Here is an 18244-nt window from a genome sequence, read left to right on the forward strand (position 1 = left end):
TGAGCAAGAAGTAAATTTTCTTTGCCTGCTTGTTCATAGGTACGAATCCAAAGTGGCCACATGGTAATGGTTATTGTTTTCAATTCAGTGGAATCTTTATTGTGTCACTTGGTTGAAGTGTTCTTCACCTCTTCCCATCCCCCATTCCAAATAAGGACTAGGGACTCTGTCTTGGCAGAGCTTAACTTTTCAGGACAAGAAAGATAAATTCTGCTAGGAAGAGTAAGGGTGAGAGGAGTTACATCCACTTTCACCCATTGGTTCCTAAATTCATGTAGTTTAGCTATTGGAGACACAGTACCATATATGGGCCTTTGATTCAGGGCATATGCAGTTGACCCTTGAATAACAGGCTTTTGAGCTGCTTGGGTCCCCTTATTGTGGATTTTCTTCCACCTCTGCCACCCCTGGGATAGCAAGACCAACCCCCTCCTCTTCTTCCTCCTCTTCAGCCTACTCAATGTGAAGATGATGAAGATGAAGACCTTTATAATGATCCACTCTCACTTAATGAATAGTAAATATATTTTCTCTTCTTTATGATTTTCTTAGTAAAGTTTTCATTTCCCTAGCTTATTTTATTGTACCAATAGAGCATATAATACATATAACATAAAAACATGTGTTAATTGACTGCTTATGTTATTGGTAAGGCTTATGTTATTGGTCAACAGCAGGTTATCAATAGTTAAGTTTTTGGGAAGTCAAAAGTTATACACAAATTTTCAACTGTGTGGGAGTCGGTGCCATTAACCCCTACATTGTTCAAGGATCAGCTATATTATATCCTGGAGAACAGTGCCCCAACCCTATAAAATGTTACTCCCAAGCAGACTCTTCAACTGAGTCTTCAGTAAGCTCCTCCATTGTTCTGTCAGGCTGGCTGTTTCTGGTAATGGGGTAGAGAGTAGGACCAGCAAATCCTGTGGTCATGGGCCCATTGTTGTACCTCCTTAAGATGAGAGGTTTGAGAAAATATAATGCAGAGTGTCATGTTGAGATTAGGCATCCTATAAACTCCCAGTTGCTGGAGCTGGCAGAGGCAATGAAGGCAGGGAAGGTGATATGAAGTAGATATGGATTCTGATAACGATGAGCTTCTGTCCTCTTAAGGTGGAGATGTCCAATGATGAATGGTGTCATATCGAGGGCTATGTGTTGGTCTCTGCATTGAGGGGTTGAGCACTCAGCAGTGGCAGTTACTGGCTTAGACTTGGTGGAAGGGAACCTATGTTGTTGGGCCCATGTAGACCAGCCATCTCTGCTGTCATAGCTGCTTGGTTCAAGGTTCTCTTCAGAGGTTGGCTGACTTCCATAAAATGTATGATTCCATCCATCTGATGTTTGAGTTCCTCCTCTGCAGTAGATAATTTCTGGTAAGCATTCATGTGAGACACAAACATCCACATTTTGTGCCCACTCCCATAAATCCATCCATAGACTTCACCACCGTTCATAGTAACTGATCTTTCAGACTTATTGCCTTCAGCACTCTGAAAATTCAGCCACGGCATTTGTTGATGTCTAAGTGCCTGTTTAATCCATATCTCAGGCTAACTCTCTAACCAAGTTTACTGCTTGGAAATCTCGCCACTGGAGAATTTCTTCTCATCAGTGTTTTCTGGGGCATCTCTGAGTGGGGCTGTATTGTGGTGGTGGTACATTTCTAGCTAGCACCAACATAACTGTGAACTGGGCCTAAGTCTTTTCTTCTTCTGATGTTTGTTTATAGAAAACTCTTCATGAAGTCATAGGTATGGATGGAAGAAAATGCACCAGTCCAATAGCAGTAGGAGCCTGGGTATCCTATGCATTTGAGTAATTCACATCTTCTGGACCTGCCTAAACCTAGTCCCCAAGTACCGCAGCTTTGTGACTTACTGATTCACCCAGCTCATCAAGCCTACCTCCAGTTGTTTTGTCATGTGGTGTTCCATGTGGGTGCCCAGTACCCCAGCTAGTAGCATGTCAAGAGCTATTTTTCAAAATGAGAGTAGTTCTCTGACAGAGGTCATGGTCTTGGTCCAGAGCCATAGGAATCTGCACTGCAGTGTTTAGGGATGCAACCCTGCTACCCCTCATCCGTTTTTAGATTATCTTAATTGTGTTTATAACTGGCTTGCTCCTCTGAACATAATGCCATTATTGCATATGACATCACTATAAATTATTGGAAAGGTCCAAGGCCCTTTATTTGTGACCATTTAGAGAGTACTGGCATTTTATTTTAGAGGCATTTTGTCAAGCCCATCAAATAAATTAACATATACATTTCATTTGAAGGAAACAACATGTTTGCATCCCAATACAGACAGAAAAGGGGAATGAGAACTGAGAAAGAAAAAGAGGAAGACCATTTTGCAGTTTATCAAGATGTAATAACACCCCTTATAATGCTCTTAATCTGAGAAGGCTGGGGTGAGAAAATGCATTAGAGGAAAAGTATTAGCTTAGCAGACACAGATGAGGTACAGGCAGATCTTTACTATAGGCTGAAGTCAGTGGTCGTGCATATTAAGATCCTGTTTGGGCAGGGAACTGTGAATGGTACGCTTACTTTGTTCAGCGCATTCTGCCTCCTTGTGAGTGTGCATGGCATTTCTTTATTAGAGGCTGTGTGATGCCCAGTGCTGCCACCCCCTTCCCATCCACTTCTGGAGCATCTCCCTCCCAGATATACTCTCTTCACCTTGATGTACCTTGCTTCCCACAGAGCCATCTTCTTTCCATGACCCCAACCCTAATCCCCAATGCCCACTCCTTCTTTCTGGCCATTGGTGTCAGTCATTGAACTGCATTTGATTTTCCCCAGGACGAATCTGGAATAAGAAAATATGAATTGAAATGCTGCTCATTGGTCCAGCCTCAGGAGCAAATATCTACACTACAATTATATCTTTTATAATGTCAACCTACTTCCTGGGTGTTTTTATGGACAGGCAGCATAGTATAATGGCTAAATTAATGAGTACTGAAAGCAGATTGCCTGGTTCCAAATCCCAGTTCTACTGCTTAGAGTGTGACCTGGCATAAGCCTTTAAAGTCTCTGTTTCTCAGTTTTCTTATGTATAAAATCAGGAAAATGTTTTATATATGTTTATATAAGTTATTCTCTAACATCTATATTATATTGTGGGATTTTGTGAAAATTAATAACCTGATGTCTGTAAACTACTTATAAGAGTGCCTGACATACCCCACATGACTTATAGATGTTTAGTATTCTTCCTTCTTCTCATTATTATGCTAAAAGTCAATATGTTTTCTCTTTTTCCAGTTGCATTTCAAAAAAGATACTGTTTTGCTATCTTACATGGTTTGAAGCCAGGCTTCAGAAAGCAAGGGAATATAAACCATGCCCAAAATTGGAGGTGGAGGGGAGAAAACAAATCTAATTAATAGAAAAAGCACTGGCAAGCTCATATGTAAAGTAGTAGGAGAGGCAAGAACACTTTGTTAGGCCTGGAATGTGAAGACATCTTAATTTTCCTAAGAGCGCTAACGAAGCTGGATAGCCAAGGGTGGACAAATAAATGATTTATTCTGGTAAGCTTGATCATGACTACATTAAACATTTGAATACTTAATGATTTACACATTTGGAGAAAGGAAGGCTGGGAGGTCTTAGAATACTGTTAGATTCTACTCCAATTTTTTATCATTATTTGTTATTTTCATTTTTCAGTGAGGGAAAAAGTTAAGTTACTCTTTTATTTTTGAAGATAATGTGGTTGGTATATTGCAATGTTTTTAAATTACGAAGATGTTCATAACAAGTTAATAAACACCGAGAGATAAAATTTTCTTTCACTTTATGCACTTAAAACAAAATTAGAGTTTTATTTAAAGAGGAATTAAAATTAAAGAATAAGCTCAGCATGTTGCTATAGATGGAGTGAGGACTGAGAATCAATCAGCTGAATTTCATGAGTCCATGGTGCTGAAGATGGTTCGTTATTACATGCATTCAGATGTCCTCCCATAGACAAATACGTGCTAAGAGCAAAAGAACTTATTTATTTTTAAAAGGCTTCTGTCCAAATGAAGTTTTGAATTTCTGAAGGAAGGAAAAAGCAAAGCCGTTTCATAGAGTATTGACATTTAGTAAGTACTTAAATGTTTGTTTGATATTTCCATTAGGTTAAGATATATTAACTCATTATAGATCATGCATATAAATGATTGCAATTATTCTTTCTTGTATACATGTCCCTTTGCAAAGGGGCTCTGTAGGTCCTTTCTTCAGGAAGTGGAATCTATCTTCCCACTCTTTGAATATGAGCTGGTCTTGCAATTTGTTTGACTAATGAAATATAGTGGAAGTAATACTGCTCCAGTTTCAAGCCTAGACCATATGAAGCCTTCCTTAGTTCAGTCCCTTTTAGGACCCCCTAGCCACCATGAAAAGCCAGTTGGCTTCTGTTCAAATAAAGTTTTGAATTTCAAAAGGAAGGAAAAAGCAAAGCCATTTCATAGAGTGTTGACATTTAGTAAGTACTTAAATGTTTGTTTGATATTTCAATTAGGTTAAGATATATTAACTTGATGTAGATCATGCATAATGTAAAACATGGCTTCACAATGTAAAAAGATGGCTTTTTGTGGGGGGTAGGGGGTTCCAAAGGGACTGAAGTAGGAAGGGAATCAGAGGCTCACTAAATACCACATGGTTCAGCCACCCTGGTGACAGGTAGTTATCTGCCAGATATGTGATGGGGATCATCCTGGCCAGGGCTACACAGAGAAGCAGAGCTGCCTAAATCTACTTGCAGCTGCAAAAGCAAGTCTAGCCAATGTCAGAAGAACCATCCAGTTGAGCCCAGGCCAAACTGCCAACCTGCAGAATAAGTAAATGGAAGTTGGTATCTGCCTTCGAAGAAGAGCTAACATTTTCTGAGTGCTTACCATGTGACTCTATTCAAAGTGTTTTGCAGTTATTGACTCACTTAATCCTGATAATGACCCCGCGATAGGGTTGCAGGTGAAGAAATTAGGCCCTGCTCAATGAGATAAAGACCAAGGTAGACACAGCCAAATTTCTTTGCAGACTTTCTCAGCTGAGATTTCTCTAGAGTCAGCCTGGCAAATTTGTCCTGTAAACAAACAGATAGCAAGTATTTTAGGTTTTGGAGTCCGTATAATCTGTATCACAACTATTCAAACTTGCCTTTGCAGTGTGAAAGTAATCATACATAATATGTAAGCAAATGAGCCCAGGGTTCCAATAAAACAGGTGGTGGGCTGGGTTGAGCCTGTAGATTTGCTCTTCTCACCCCACTGTAGAAATGAAGCACTAATGACATAAGACACCTATCCGAAGAACCCGCTCCCGATGTTTAACGTGGGTTCTTTTCTATTTCCTAAGTGTCTCGGCTGGATTGAGAAATACAGGGAAAGAGCATGAGAGAGAAATTTAAAGCTGGGTGTCCGGAGGGGACATCACATGTCGGCAGGATCCGTGATGTTCGCCAAGCCCTGAAACCAGCAAGTTTTCATTAGCGATTTTCAAAAGGGGAGGGAGTGCACGAATAGGGTGTGGGTCACAGAGATCACGTACTTCACAAGGTAATAAAATATCACAAAGCAAATGGAGGCAGGGCGAGATCACAGGACCACTTGATGAGGCGAAATTAAAATTGCTAATGAAGTTTCGGGCACGCATTGTCGATAACATTTTATCAGGAAACAGTGTTTGAGAGCAGACAACCTGTCTGACCAAAATTTATTAGGCGGGAATTTTCCTCCTTCTAATGAACCTGGGAGTGCTCCAGGAGACCGGGGCTTATTTCATTCCTTCGGCTTCGACCATAAAAGACGGCATGCTTCTAAAGGGGCCATTTATAGGCCTATCCTCAGGACACATTCTCTTTCTCAGGGATGTTCCTTGCTGAGAAAAAGAATTCAGCGATATTTCTCCTATTTGCTTATGAAAGAGGAGAAATATAACTCTGTTCCATCTGGCTCACCGGCAGCTAGTTCAAAGTTACCTCTCTTTTTCCCTGAACATCGCTGTTATCCTGTTCTTTTCTTTAAGATGTCCAGATTTCATATTGTTCAAACACACATGCTCTACAAACAATTTGTGCAGTTGACACAATCACAGGGTCCTGAGGCGACATTCATCCTCCTCAGCTTATGAAGAAGATGACGAGATTAAGAGATAAAAGTAAAGACAGGCATAGGAAATCACAAGGGTATTGATTGGGGAAGTGATAAGTGTCCATGAAATCTTCACAATTTATGTTCAGAGATTACAGTAAAGACAGGCATAAGAAATTATAAAAATATTAATTTGGGGAACTAATAAATGTCCATGAAATCTTCATAATTTATGTTCTTCTGCCACGGCTTCAACCTGTCCCTCCGTTCAGGGTCCCTGACTTCCCACAACAGACACCCATTGAATGTAATAAATTAACCTATCTCCTATGCATCTAGCATGGTATCTAACTCTGTATCATACTTAAGAGAATTGATGAAATAGTCACACAAGTCATTTTCAGCAGGCTTTAATTCTGTAGAACTTCAGTTGAGAAAGGCATGGATGCCAGTTCCATCGTAAATATGGTACCTTTTGTGACTGTGGGGTGAGCAATGGATGATCTGTTTTCATATCCATTTCCAATGGGAGGAAGAGATCCAGTCCTAGGAGAATAAGGAAGAGGCTTTTCTAGAGACCCAAGAAATTTTTGCTGGTGCCTCAGCTGGAATGTGTCACCTACTCATTCCTGAGCCAAGTCATGGCAAAAGGACTGGATTGCTCTGACTGGCTGGGACTAATTAGTTCCCACTCCTGAAATTGCAGTTGGATCAATAGTTACTTAACTGCTAACCAACACAGTTTTTAATTTTTCTCTCACTTGAATGATAATTCAAAATAATTTTCAGTTAAAACTCTGACTGTATTGCTCCACTGTCTTCTTGCCTCCAGTAGTGTTCTTATGAAGTCTAATGTTAATCTAATTTTTGTTATTTTGAAGTGTACTTGTTAAAGATTTTGGATGTTTAAAAATTTTTGTGTTTATTCCTATTGTCAAATTTTATTATGATTTGACAAGGAGTGGGTCTTTTTTACATTTATCTTGCTCAGTAATCAATGGGTTCTCTGTACATGTGAACTCACGTCATTCTTTGGCTCAGGAAAATTTTCTACCATTATTTATTTAAAACAATTTCTGTTCTTCAATTTTGTCTTTCTTACCTTTGAACTTCCATGATATGGATATTAGGCCTCCTCTTATCTTTTCTCCTTGTCTTGAACTGCTGCTATGGGTTGAATTGCATCTCCTCAAAGTTCATGTGTTGAAGTTCTAACCTCCGGTGTCCTTAAGGTCAGAATGTGACCTTATTTGGAAACAGGATTGTTGCAAATGTAATTAGTTAAGATAATTAGTCCTTGTTAAAAGAAGAAATTTGGACAAGACACACACACACACAAGGAGAGCACCATGTGACCATGGAGGCAGAGGTCAGAGTGGTGCATTCAGAAATCAAGGAATGCCAGAGGTTTCCAGCAAACCACCGGAAGCTAGAAGAAAGGCATGGAACAGATTCTCCCTCACAGCCCTCGGATGGACGCAACCCTGCCAACACTTTGATCTTAGACTTTTAGCATCCAGAACTGGAACAATAAATTTCTGTTGTTTAAGCCACCCAGTTACTGCAGTGCTAGGAAGCTAATAAAATGGTGTTTATATTCCTCCTTTAATTTTCTGTGTCATTGTGATCCAGAGGAATTTGCCCTCTTAGCTCATTAATTTGTTCTACAACTGTTCTCAGCCATTTATATTTTCATTTTCAATACTTATAATTGGTTCATTTTTGTATCAGCTTGTTCTTATTTAATGAATACAACAAACAATTTTTTCCTGTATCAGCCTTTTTTCCTTTGAAATGTATTAGATAAGATTATATTTAGCTGTAAGTAACATAAATTACCACAAACTGTAACTTAAACATGTAATGGGTTCATTTTTGTCATAAGTTAAAAAGTCTAGAAAAGAGCACCCAGGGCTGTCATCCAGGGACCAGGTTCCTTCCATCTTTTCATGCTACCATTCTGAGCACATGCACCTCATCCTCATGTATGCAAGATGGTTGCTGCACCTCCTAGCATTGGGTATACATTTCAGGCCAGAGGAGACAAAATAAAAAGAAATATTGATGTCTATATCAGTATAACTGGTGCGTATGACAAAAATCCAAAATTATAGTGATGTAAAGTTTATCTAGCTCATATATATATATATATATATATATTTTTTTTTTTTTTTTTTTTTTTTTGAGACAGAGTCTCGCTGTGTCTCCCAGACTGTAGTGCAGTGGCATGATCTCGGCTCACTGCAAGCTCCACCTCCAGGGTTCACGCCATTCTCCTGCCTGAGCCTCCTGAGTAGCTGGGACTACAGGCACTCGCCACCATGCCCGGCTAATTTTTTGTATTTTTAGTAGAGACGGGATTTCACCGAGTTAGCCAGGATGGTCTCCATCTCCTGACCTTGTGATCCACCCACCTCGGCCTCCCAAAGTGCTGGGATTACAGGCGTGAGCCACCACGCCCGGCCTTATCTAGCTCTTATATTAATGAAATCTGGAGAGCTGACATTCTACCACATGACACCAGGAACCTATGCTTCTTTTATGTTTTTGTTTTGCCATTCAAAGTCTATAGTTCTTTCAATATAATTCAACTTGGTTGCTCAAGATTCAATCATCGTTTCTTTATCGGAGCAAGCAAAAAAGTGGAAGAAGAGGAGGGGATAAATGGTCCCTTTATAGTTTCATCTTGAAAGTTGTCCACCACACATTTGATTGCTGCCCAGAACTTAGTCATGTGGTTACCCTCAGCCACTTAGGGGGCTGCATGGGGAAGTGTAGTCTATATTTTTTCTCACTCAGGTGGCCATAGGTCTGGCTAAAATCAAGGGTTCTAAAATGGATACAGAAAAGATAAATGAATGTGAGGAGACAACTAGCAGGTTTTGCTATAATTAGGAAAGGAAATGCCCAATCTCTGTCTTCACATGGCTTTCCACTTTTTGTCTTCTCTTCTCCTTTTGTAAGGTCTCTTGTCACTGGATTTAAGGTTTACTTGGATAATGCTACCTGCCAAGACCCTTTTCCAAATAATGTCACATTCACAGGGTCTGGGTATTAGGATGTGAATAATCATTTTTGGGGCTGTAATTCAACCTACTACAAGGGGCTACCCCCAGGCAAATAAGTTGAACATTTGGCAAGTAAGGGTAGAAATACTCTTGTGTTATAAATGACAGTGTGAAGTATCTCCTGGAGTAGGTAAACATTAACATTATATATCACAGAATGAATATCAGCTCCCGGGCATTCTTTAAAACTGTATCCAAATTCTCTCACTTTGTTGCCTTATCTGTAGAGGTATCTTATAAAAAGGCAAAACAAAAAAAATGTTCACTTTCCAGAAATCTTTAACTGTCACTATTTGTAATACCTTCATGTTCTGAGAAGACTGAAGACTAGATCATAGCAATCAAGCAGATGTTCTTTTCCTTACCTGGAGTCTAAATCCTGTACCAGCATTCACTCAGCGATCATACACGATTTCATTTGTGAGGCTAGAGAGAAAGCCATAGAAAGAATTGAACAATAGTGAATCCAAGTTGGCCCTTTGCACTACAGGTGACTCCATTACAAGTAACGCTTTTCAAATTCATGCCCAGCTGCTATTCTCCCTCAGTAGCTGATTCTCTCAGCAGCAGGCTCTCGGGGGCTCTGGTTTTAACCTAGCTTGGGGGTTATTTCTGTCTTTTACAAGAGGGAGTTGCATCTTGCTATGATAATTTCTTTCAAATAGTCTAAATTCTCTGCTTTCCTCAAATACTATCTACGGGATGCTTTTATTCTAACCCCAGGGACAACTTGCAGGTAGATGGAAATAGGAGTGACTGGACTTTTATGAGGCAGATTTGTCAGTCATCTAGTGTTCATAGGTAGTGCTGATGAGAAAATTTTCTCAAGGATGTGCAAGGTCCCTTGGGGAACAGGGAAATTGGGTTTGGGGTGGTCAGAACACTGGGCAGTGTCTGGCATTCTGGCCCAACACCAGAACTAGTGCCTTCGATTTTCACCACTCCAAAGGTGGTAAAGATGCTGCGGAACTGAGGATGGGCTGTTTCTGATTAAAGAATCCACTTTAGCAAGAGTTTGTGGTGCTCCATTTTCTCCTCTCTGGGACACCACTGGGCAGAGATGAGGTGCGCCACAAGGACTATGAAGGCTGACATTAGATAAGGCTTAATAAGACTTAACACCCTGGAGAAACAGGGAAACTGGGTCTTCAATCCATTTCATTGCTTAGGGTTCTCTGAGCCTTGAAATAGGGGAGACAGCCAGAGAGTGAACTCCATTTATTAAGAAGATGACCCAAGACTCATGGAGAATATGCAGAAAACTGAAACTGAACCCCTTCCTTACACCTTATATACTAAAATTAACTCAATTAACACACCAGGGCCTGTTGGGGGGTAGGAGGTGAGGGGAGGGAACCTAGATGATGGGTTAATATGTGCAGCAAATCACTATGGCGTGTGTATATCTATGTAGCCAAAACCATAAAAACTCTAGAAGAAAAGCTAGGCAATACCATTCAGGACATAGGCATGGGCAAAGATTTTATGATGAAAATGTCAAAAGAAGTTGCAACCAAAGCAAAAATTGACAAATGAAATCTAATTAAGCTAAAGAGCTCCTGCACAGCAAAGAATGATCATCAGAGTGAACAGGTAACCTACAGAATGGCAGAAAATTTTTGCAATCTACCCATCTGACAAAGGTCTAATATTCAGAATCTATAAGGAACCTGAACAAATTTACAAGAAAAAACCAAACAATCCCATCAAAAAGTGGGCAAAGGATATGAATAGACATTTTTCAAATGAAGACATTTATGTGGCCAACAAACATGAAAAAAAGCTCAACATAACTGATCATTAGAGAAATGCAAATCAAAACTGCAATGAGATACCATCTCACACCAGTCAGAATGGTGATTATTAAAAAGTCAGGAAACAATTGGTGCTGGCGAGGTTGTGGAGAAACAGGAATGCTTTTACACTGTTGGTGGGAATGTAAATTAGTTTGACCATTGTGGAAGACAGTGTGGTGATTCCTTAAGGATCTAGAACCAGAAATGCATTGGCTCAGCAATCCCATTACTGGGTATATACCCAAAGGAATATAAATCATTCTGCTATAAAGACACATGCACATGTACATTTATTGCAGCACTATTGACAATAGCAAAGACTGTGAACCAACCCAAATGCCCATCAATAATAGACTGAATAAAGAAAATGTGGTACATATATACCATGGAATACTACGCAGCCATAAAAAGGAATGAGATTATGTCCTTTGCAGAGACATGGATGAAGCTGGAAACCATCATATTTAGCAAACTAGCAGAGGAACACAAAACCAAACACCACATGTTCTTACTCATAAGTGGGAGTTGAACAATGAGAACACATGGACACAGGGAGGGGAACAACACACATCGGGGCCTGTTGGGTATGGGGTGAGGGGAGGGAACCTAGATGATGGGTTAATAGGTGCAGCAAACCACCATGGCATGCGTATACCTATGTTAACAAACCTGCACTTTCTGTACATGTATCCCAGAACTTAAAGTTAAAAAAAAAAAAGACTCATGGAGAAATTATTATGTACATGGAACAAAATGTTATATGGGGACTTTCTCTCTGGGTAAGGATTTTGGTCAAACCTCAAAGCGGAGAACATTTTTAAAAAGGCCACCACTGAGCAGGGTTTCCTAAAATACCAGTTAACTGGCCCTACCATCACCAACTACCACCCCCACTGCCCCACCTCAGCCTGTATAAGAAGACTAGAGAGAGAGAGTCACCTGAGAACTGTGTCTTTCAGAGGGAGCTATGTTTGTGATGGGATTTACCATCTTATATCAGAAGCCCAGGAGTGGGTACAGTGATAAGATCCTCATTCTTAAAGATCAGGATCTATCAGTGAGTGGGGGCCTAGCTCTTTATTCCCTATTTGCACATTACCTGGGACAGTGGAGGTGATGACCTGCCCATGTTTCTACTTGAATGGAGGAAAAGAAAATCGGAAAGAAATGGCAGGGCTGAATGGGGCATGGGCTGAACTTGCAGGGGTCAGCATGACAAGGCTGACAAGTTACCTGTGGCTCATCTGGAACTCGCTTAGGGTGCTTAAGCCATTTACTGGTACTTTACCCACCCAAGGGGTCATCAGCTGGACCTTTCAGAACTGCAACAGCGGAGGCCATGGGGTAGGTCATTGGTAGTGGAAAATAAGGAGCAGGGCTGGGAAAGATTTTCAGGCAGAACTGGATGTCTCCCATCAGGGAGCCATGCCAGCGACGAGTCTTGGTTAGCATTGGGATGCCTGCTTATCCCTTCTCTGTTACAAGCTCCAGGAGCCTCAAGTCCAGCATGCTTTAGAAGGGAAAACCTTGAATTATGTAGAAAGTTGAACCTTTTAATTGCACTTGACTAAGTTTTAGCAAAAGAAAATATTTGTAAACAAACAGCACCTGACTAAAATGTTGTTAGGCACCAGAAAGGGGGAGCCCACCTCATAGGGTTAAAAGTAGTGACTAGAACTTTCCATAGGTAGGTTAAATTGTATAGTTGACCACTTTTATTTGTATCTGTATTAGTCTTTTTTCATGCTGCTAATAAAGACATACCCGAGACTAGGTAATTTATGAAGAAAAAGAGGCTTAATGGACCACAGTTCCACATGGCTGGGGAGGCCTCACAATCATGGCAGAAGGCAAAAGGCACATCTTACACGGTGGCAGGCAAGGACAGAATGAGAGTCAAGTGCAAAGGGAAACCTCTTATAAAACCATCAGATCTCATGAGACTTATTTGCCACCACGAGAACATTATGGGGGAAACTGCCCCCATGATTCAATTATCTCCCACCAAGTCCCTCCCACAACCTTTGGGAATTATGAGAGTTACAATTCAAGATGAGATTTGGGTGGGGTCACAGCCAAACCATATCAGTATCTAAGTCAGTCATGGGTTTGAGTCAGGGGAGTCACGGCCGGCCGAGGCTTATACTAAAGTTCTCTGGAAATCGTAAAGCACTTTTTAATGTAGCAGTTTAATGTAGCAGCATCTTCTAATGCAGTACTGGAAAATAGTTTCGTTTTCTGTCTTATTGTCTTTTGAAAGAAGTAGCTCTTGATATTATTGTTTTTTTCTACTATTTTAGTAATGATTATTTTCTACTTTTATTGTATGAATTTCTTTTTATTATTTTTAATATTAATTTTGTTTTTTCTCTGCTTCTTCAGTTCAGTACTTAATTTATTATAAGCCTTTTTTTTTTTTTTTTAACAATGCAAACTTTGGTGGTATAAATTTTCTTCAGATAACAGTTTTTTTTTTTTTTTTTGAGACAGAGTCTCGCTCTGTTGCCCAGGCTGGAGTGCAGTGGCGCCGTCTCGGCTCACTGCAAGCTCCTCCTCCTGGGTTCACACCATTCTCCTGCTTCAGCTTCCTGAGTAGCTGAAACTACAGGTGCATGCCACCACACCTGGCTAATTTTTTGTATTTTTAGTAGAGATGGGGTTTCACGGTGTTAGCCAGGATGGTCTTGATCTCCTGACCTCATGATCCACCCGCCTCGGCCTCCCAAAGTGCTGGGATTACAGGCGTGAACCACTGCACCCGGCCCAGATAACAGTTTTGATGGCATTCAGACACTTTAGGATGTAGTGGTGTGATTATATTTTAGTAATGAAACAGTTTATTTTCCTCTCTGGCCTGAGAGTTACCAAGAGAATGGACACTAATTTTTAAGTGGTTGAATTTTATTTCTTTTAATGTCAAAACTATCAGTTTTTGGCATTATAATCAGAAAAGGTGCTTATGTGATTTGTTTTTTAGAAGTAACAAAGACTTTCTTTGTAGTGTACTGTGTTGAAAAATAAGCTCTATTCTCTATATAGAGTTGAAAGTTACTAGCATTTATTTTTATTTATTTATTTTATTATTATACTTTAAGATCTAGGGTACATGTGCACAACATGCAGGTTTGTTACATATGTATACATGTGCCATGTTGGTGTGCTGCACCCATTAACTCGTCATTTACATTAGGTATATTTCCTAATGTTATCCCTCCCCCCTACCTCCTCCCCGCAATAGGCCCTGGTTTGTGATGTTCCCCTTCCTGTGTCCAAGTGATCTCATTGTTCAATTCCCACCTGTGAGTGAGAACATGCTGTGTTTGGTTTTCTGTTCTTGTGAGAGTTTGCTGAGAATGATGGTTTCCAGCTGCATCCATGTCCTTACAAAGGACACAAACTCATCCTTTTTTATGGCTGCATAGTATTCCATGGTGTATATGTGTCACATTTTCTTAATCCAGTCTGTCACTGATGGACATTTGGGTTGATTCCAGGTCTTTGCTATTGTGAATAGTGCTGCAATAAACATACGTGTGCATGTGTCTTTATAGCAGCATGATTTATAATCCTTTGGGTATATACCCAGTAATGGGATGGCTGGGTCAAATGGTATTTCTAGTTCTAGATCCTTGAGGAATGGCCACACTGTTTTCCACAATGGTTGAACTAGTTTACAGTCGCACCAACAGTGTAAAAGCATTCCTATTTCTCCACATCCTCTCCAGCACCTGTTGTTTCCTGACTTTTTAATGATTGCCATTCTAACTGGTGTGAGATGGTATCTCATTGTGGTTTTGATTTGCATTTCTCTGATGGCCAGTGATGACGAGCATTTTTTTCACATGTGTGTTGGCTGCATGAATGTCTTTTTTAGAGAAATGTCTGTTCATATCCTTCACCCACTTTTTGATGGGGTTGTTTGATTTTTCTTTTAAATTTGTTTGAATTATTTGTAGGTTCTGGATATTAGCCCTTTGTCAGATGAGTAGATTGCAAAAATTTTCTCCTATCTGTAGGTTGCCTGTTCACTCTGATGGTAGTTTCTTTTGCTGGGCAGAAGTTATTTAGTTTAATTAGATCCCATTTGTCAATTTTGGCTTTTGTTGCCATTGCTTTTGGTCTTTTTGACATGAAGTCCTTGCCCATACCTATGTCCTGAATGGCATTACCTAGATTTTCTTCTAGGGTTTTTATGGTTTTAGGTCTGACATTTAAGTCTCTAATCCATCTTGAATTAATTTTCATATAAGGAGTAAGTAAATGATCCAGTTTCAGCTTTCTACTTATGGCTAGCCAATTTTCCCAGCACCATTTATTAAATAAGGAATCCTTTCCCCATTTCTTGTTTTTGTCAGGTTTGTCAAAGATCAGATGGCTATAGATGTGTGGTATTATTTCCGAGGGCTCTGTTCTGTTCCATTGGTCTATATCTCTGTTTTGGTACCAGTACCATGCTGTTTTGGTTACTGTAGCCTTGTAGTATAGTTTGAAGTCAGGTAGCGTGATGCCTCCAGCTTTGTTCTTTTGGCTTAGGATTGTCTTGACAATGCGGGGTCTTTTTTGGTTCCATATTAACTTTAAAGCAGTTTTTTCCAATTCTGTGGAGAAAGTCATTGGTAGCTTAATGGGGATGGCATTGAATCTACAAATTACCTTGGTCAGTATGGCCATTTTCATGATATTGATTCTTCCTATCCATGAGCATGGTATGTTCTTCCATTTGTTTGTGTCCTCTTTTGTTTCACTGAGCAATGGTTTGTAGTTCTCCTTGAAGAGGTCCTTTACATCCCTTGTAAGTTGGATTCCTAGGTATTTTATTCTCTTTGAAGCTAGTGTGAATGGGAGTTCATTCATGATTTGGCTCTCTGTTTGTCTGTTACTGGTGTATAAGAATGCTTCTGATTTTTGCACAAGCATTTTGATTTTGTATCCTGAGACTTTGCTGAAGTTGCTTATCAGCTTAAGGAGATTTCAGGCTGAGATGATAATGATGGCATTTTCTAAATATACAATCATGTCATCTTCAAACAGGGAAAATTTGACTTCTTCTTTTCCTAACTGAATACCCTTGATTTCTTTCTCTTGCCTGATTGCCCTAGCCAGAACTTCCAACACTATGTTGAATAAGAGTGGTGAGATAGGGCATGGCTGTCTTGTGCTAGTTTTCAAAGGGAATGCTTCTGGTTTTTGCCCATTCAGTATGATATTGGCTGTGGGTTTGTCATAAATAGCTCTTATGATTTTGAGATACGTTCCATCAGTACCGAATTTATTGAGAGTTTTTAGCATGAAGGGCTGTTGAATATTGTCAAAGGCCTTTTCTGCATCTATGGAGATAATCATGTGGTTTTTGTCTTTGATTCTGTTTATATGCTGGATTACGTTTATTGATTTGCGTGTGTTGAACCAACCTTGCATCCCAGGGATGAAGCCCGCATGATCGTGGTGGATAAGCTTTTTGATGTGCTGCTGGATCCGGTTTGCCAGCATTTTATTGAGGATTTTTGCATCAACGTTCATCAGGGATATTGGTCTAAAATTCTCTTTTTTTGTTGTGTCTCTGCCAGGCTTTGCTATCAGGTTGATGTTGGCCTCATAAACTGAGTTAGGGAGGATTCCCTCTTTTTCTATTGATTGGAATAGTTTCAGAAGGAATGGTACCAGCTTCTCTTTGTACCTCTGGTAGAATTCAGCTGTGAATCCGTGTGGTCCTGGACTTTTTTTGGTTGGTAGGCTATTAATTATTGTCTCAATTTCAGAGCCTGCTATTGGTCTATTCAGGGATTCAACTTCTCCTTGGTTTAGCCTTGGGAGAGTGTAAGTGTCCAGGAAATTATCCATTTCTTGAAGGTTTTCTAGTTTATTTGTGTAGAGGTGTTTATAGTATTCTCTGATTGTAGTTTGTATTTCTGTGGGGTTGGTGCTGATATCCCTTTATCATTTTCTATTGCGTCTATTTGATTCTTCTCTCTTTTCTTCTTTATTAGTCTTGCTAGTGGTCTATCAATTTTGTTGATCTTTTCAAAAAGCCAGCTCCTGGATTCATTGATTTTTTGGAGGGTTTTTGTGTCTCCATCTCCTTCATTTCTGCTCTGATATTAGTTATTTCTTGCCTTCTGCAAGCTTTTGAATGTGTTTGCTCTTGCTTCTCTAGTTCTTTTAATTGTGATATTAGGGTGTCAATTTTAGATCTTTCCTGCTTTCTCTTGTGGGCATTTAGTGCCATAAATTTCCCTCTACACACTGCTTTAAATGTGTCCCAGAGATTCTAGTCTGTTGTATCTTCGTTCTCATTGGTTTCAAAGAACATCTTTATTTCTGCCTTCATTTTGTTTTGTACCTAGAAGCCATTCAGGAGCAGGTTTTTCAGTTTCCATGTAATTGAGCGGTTTTGACTGAGTTTCTTAATCCTGAGTTCTAGTTTGATTGCACTGTGGTCTGAGAGACAGTTTGTTATAATTTCTGTTCTTTTACATTTGCTGAGGAGTACTTTACTTCCAACTATGCGGTCAGGTCTGGAATAAGTGCGATGTGGTGCTGAGAAGAATGTATATTTTCTTGATTTGGGGTGAAGAGTTCTGTAGATGTGTATTAGGTCCACTTGGTGCAGAGTTGAGTTCAATTCCTGGATATCCTTGTTAACTTTCTGTCTCGTTGATCTTTCTAATGTTGACAGTGGGGTGTTAAAGTCTTCCATTATTATTGTATAGGAGTCTAAATCTCTTTGTAAGTCTCTAAGGACTTGCTTTATGAATCTGGGTGCTCCTGTATTAGGTGCATATACATTTAGGATAGTTAGGTCTTCCTGATGAATTGTGCCCTTTACCATTATGTAATGGCCTTCTTTGTCTCTTTTGATCTTTGATGGTTTAAAGTCTGTTTTATCACAGACTAGGATTGCAATCCCTGCTTTTTTTTGTTTTCCATTTTGTTGGTAGATCTTCCTTCATCCCTTTATTTTGAGCCTAAGTATGTCTCTGCAGGTGAGGAGGGTCTCCTGAATACAGCAAACGGACTGGTGGGTCTTGACTATTTATCCAATTTGCCAGTCTGTGTATTTTAATTAGACCATTTAGTCCATTTACATTTAAAGTTAATATTGTTATCTGTGAACTTGATCCTGTCATTATGATATTAGCTGGTTATTTTGCTCATTAGTTGATGCAATTTCTTCCTAGCATCAATGGTCTTTACATTTTGGCATGTTTTTGCAATGGCTGGTACTGGTTGTTCCTTTCCATGTTTTGTGCTTCCTTCAGGATCTCTTGTAGGGCAGGCCTG

General features: G+C 39.7%; 1 long non-coding RNA gene across 1 annotated transcript; it reads right to left on the bottom strand.

Annotated features, from left to right (window-relative positions):
• Window positions 1–507: 507 nt before the first annotated feature.
• On the bottom strand, window positions 508–5140 carry LOC123573584 (uncharacterized). Its single transcript, XR_006698217.2, has 2 exons — window positions 4906–5140; window positions 508–1357 (listed from the first exon to the last, which is right to left on the bottom strand). It is a non-coding gene; the product is annotated as an uncharacterized lncRNA (long non-coding RNA).
• Between the last annotated feature and the right edge of the window lie 13104 nt (window positions 5141–18244).

This window comes from Macaca fascicularis, chromosome 5, assembly GCF_037993035.2.
Source record: "Macaca fascicularis isolate 582-1 chromosome 5, T2T-MFA8v1.1".
In the NCBI taxonomy this organism is placed as follows: domain Eukaryota; kingdom Metazoa; phylum Chordata; class Mammalia; order Primates; family Cercopithecidae; genus Macaca; species Macaca fascicularis.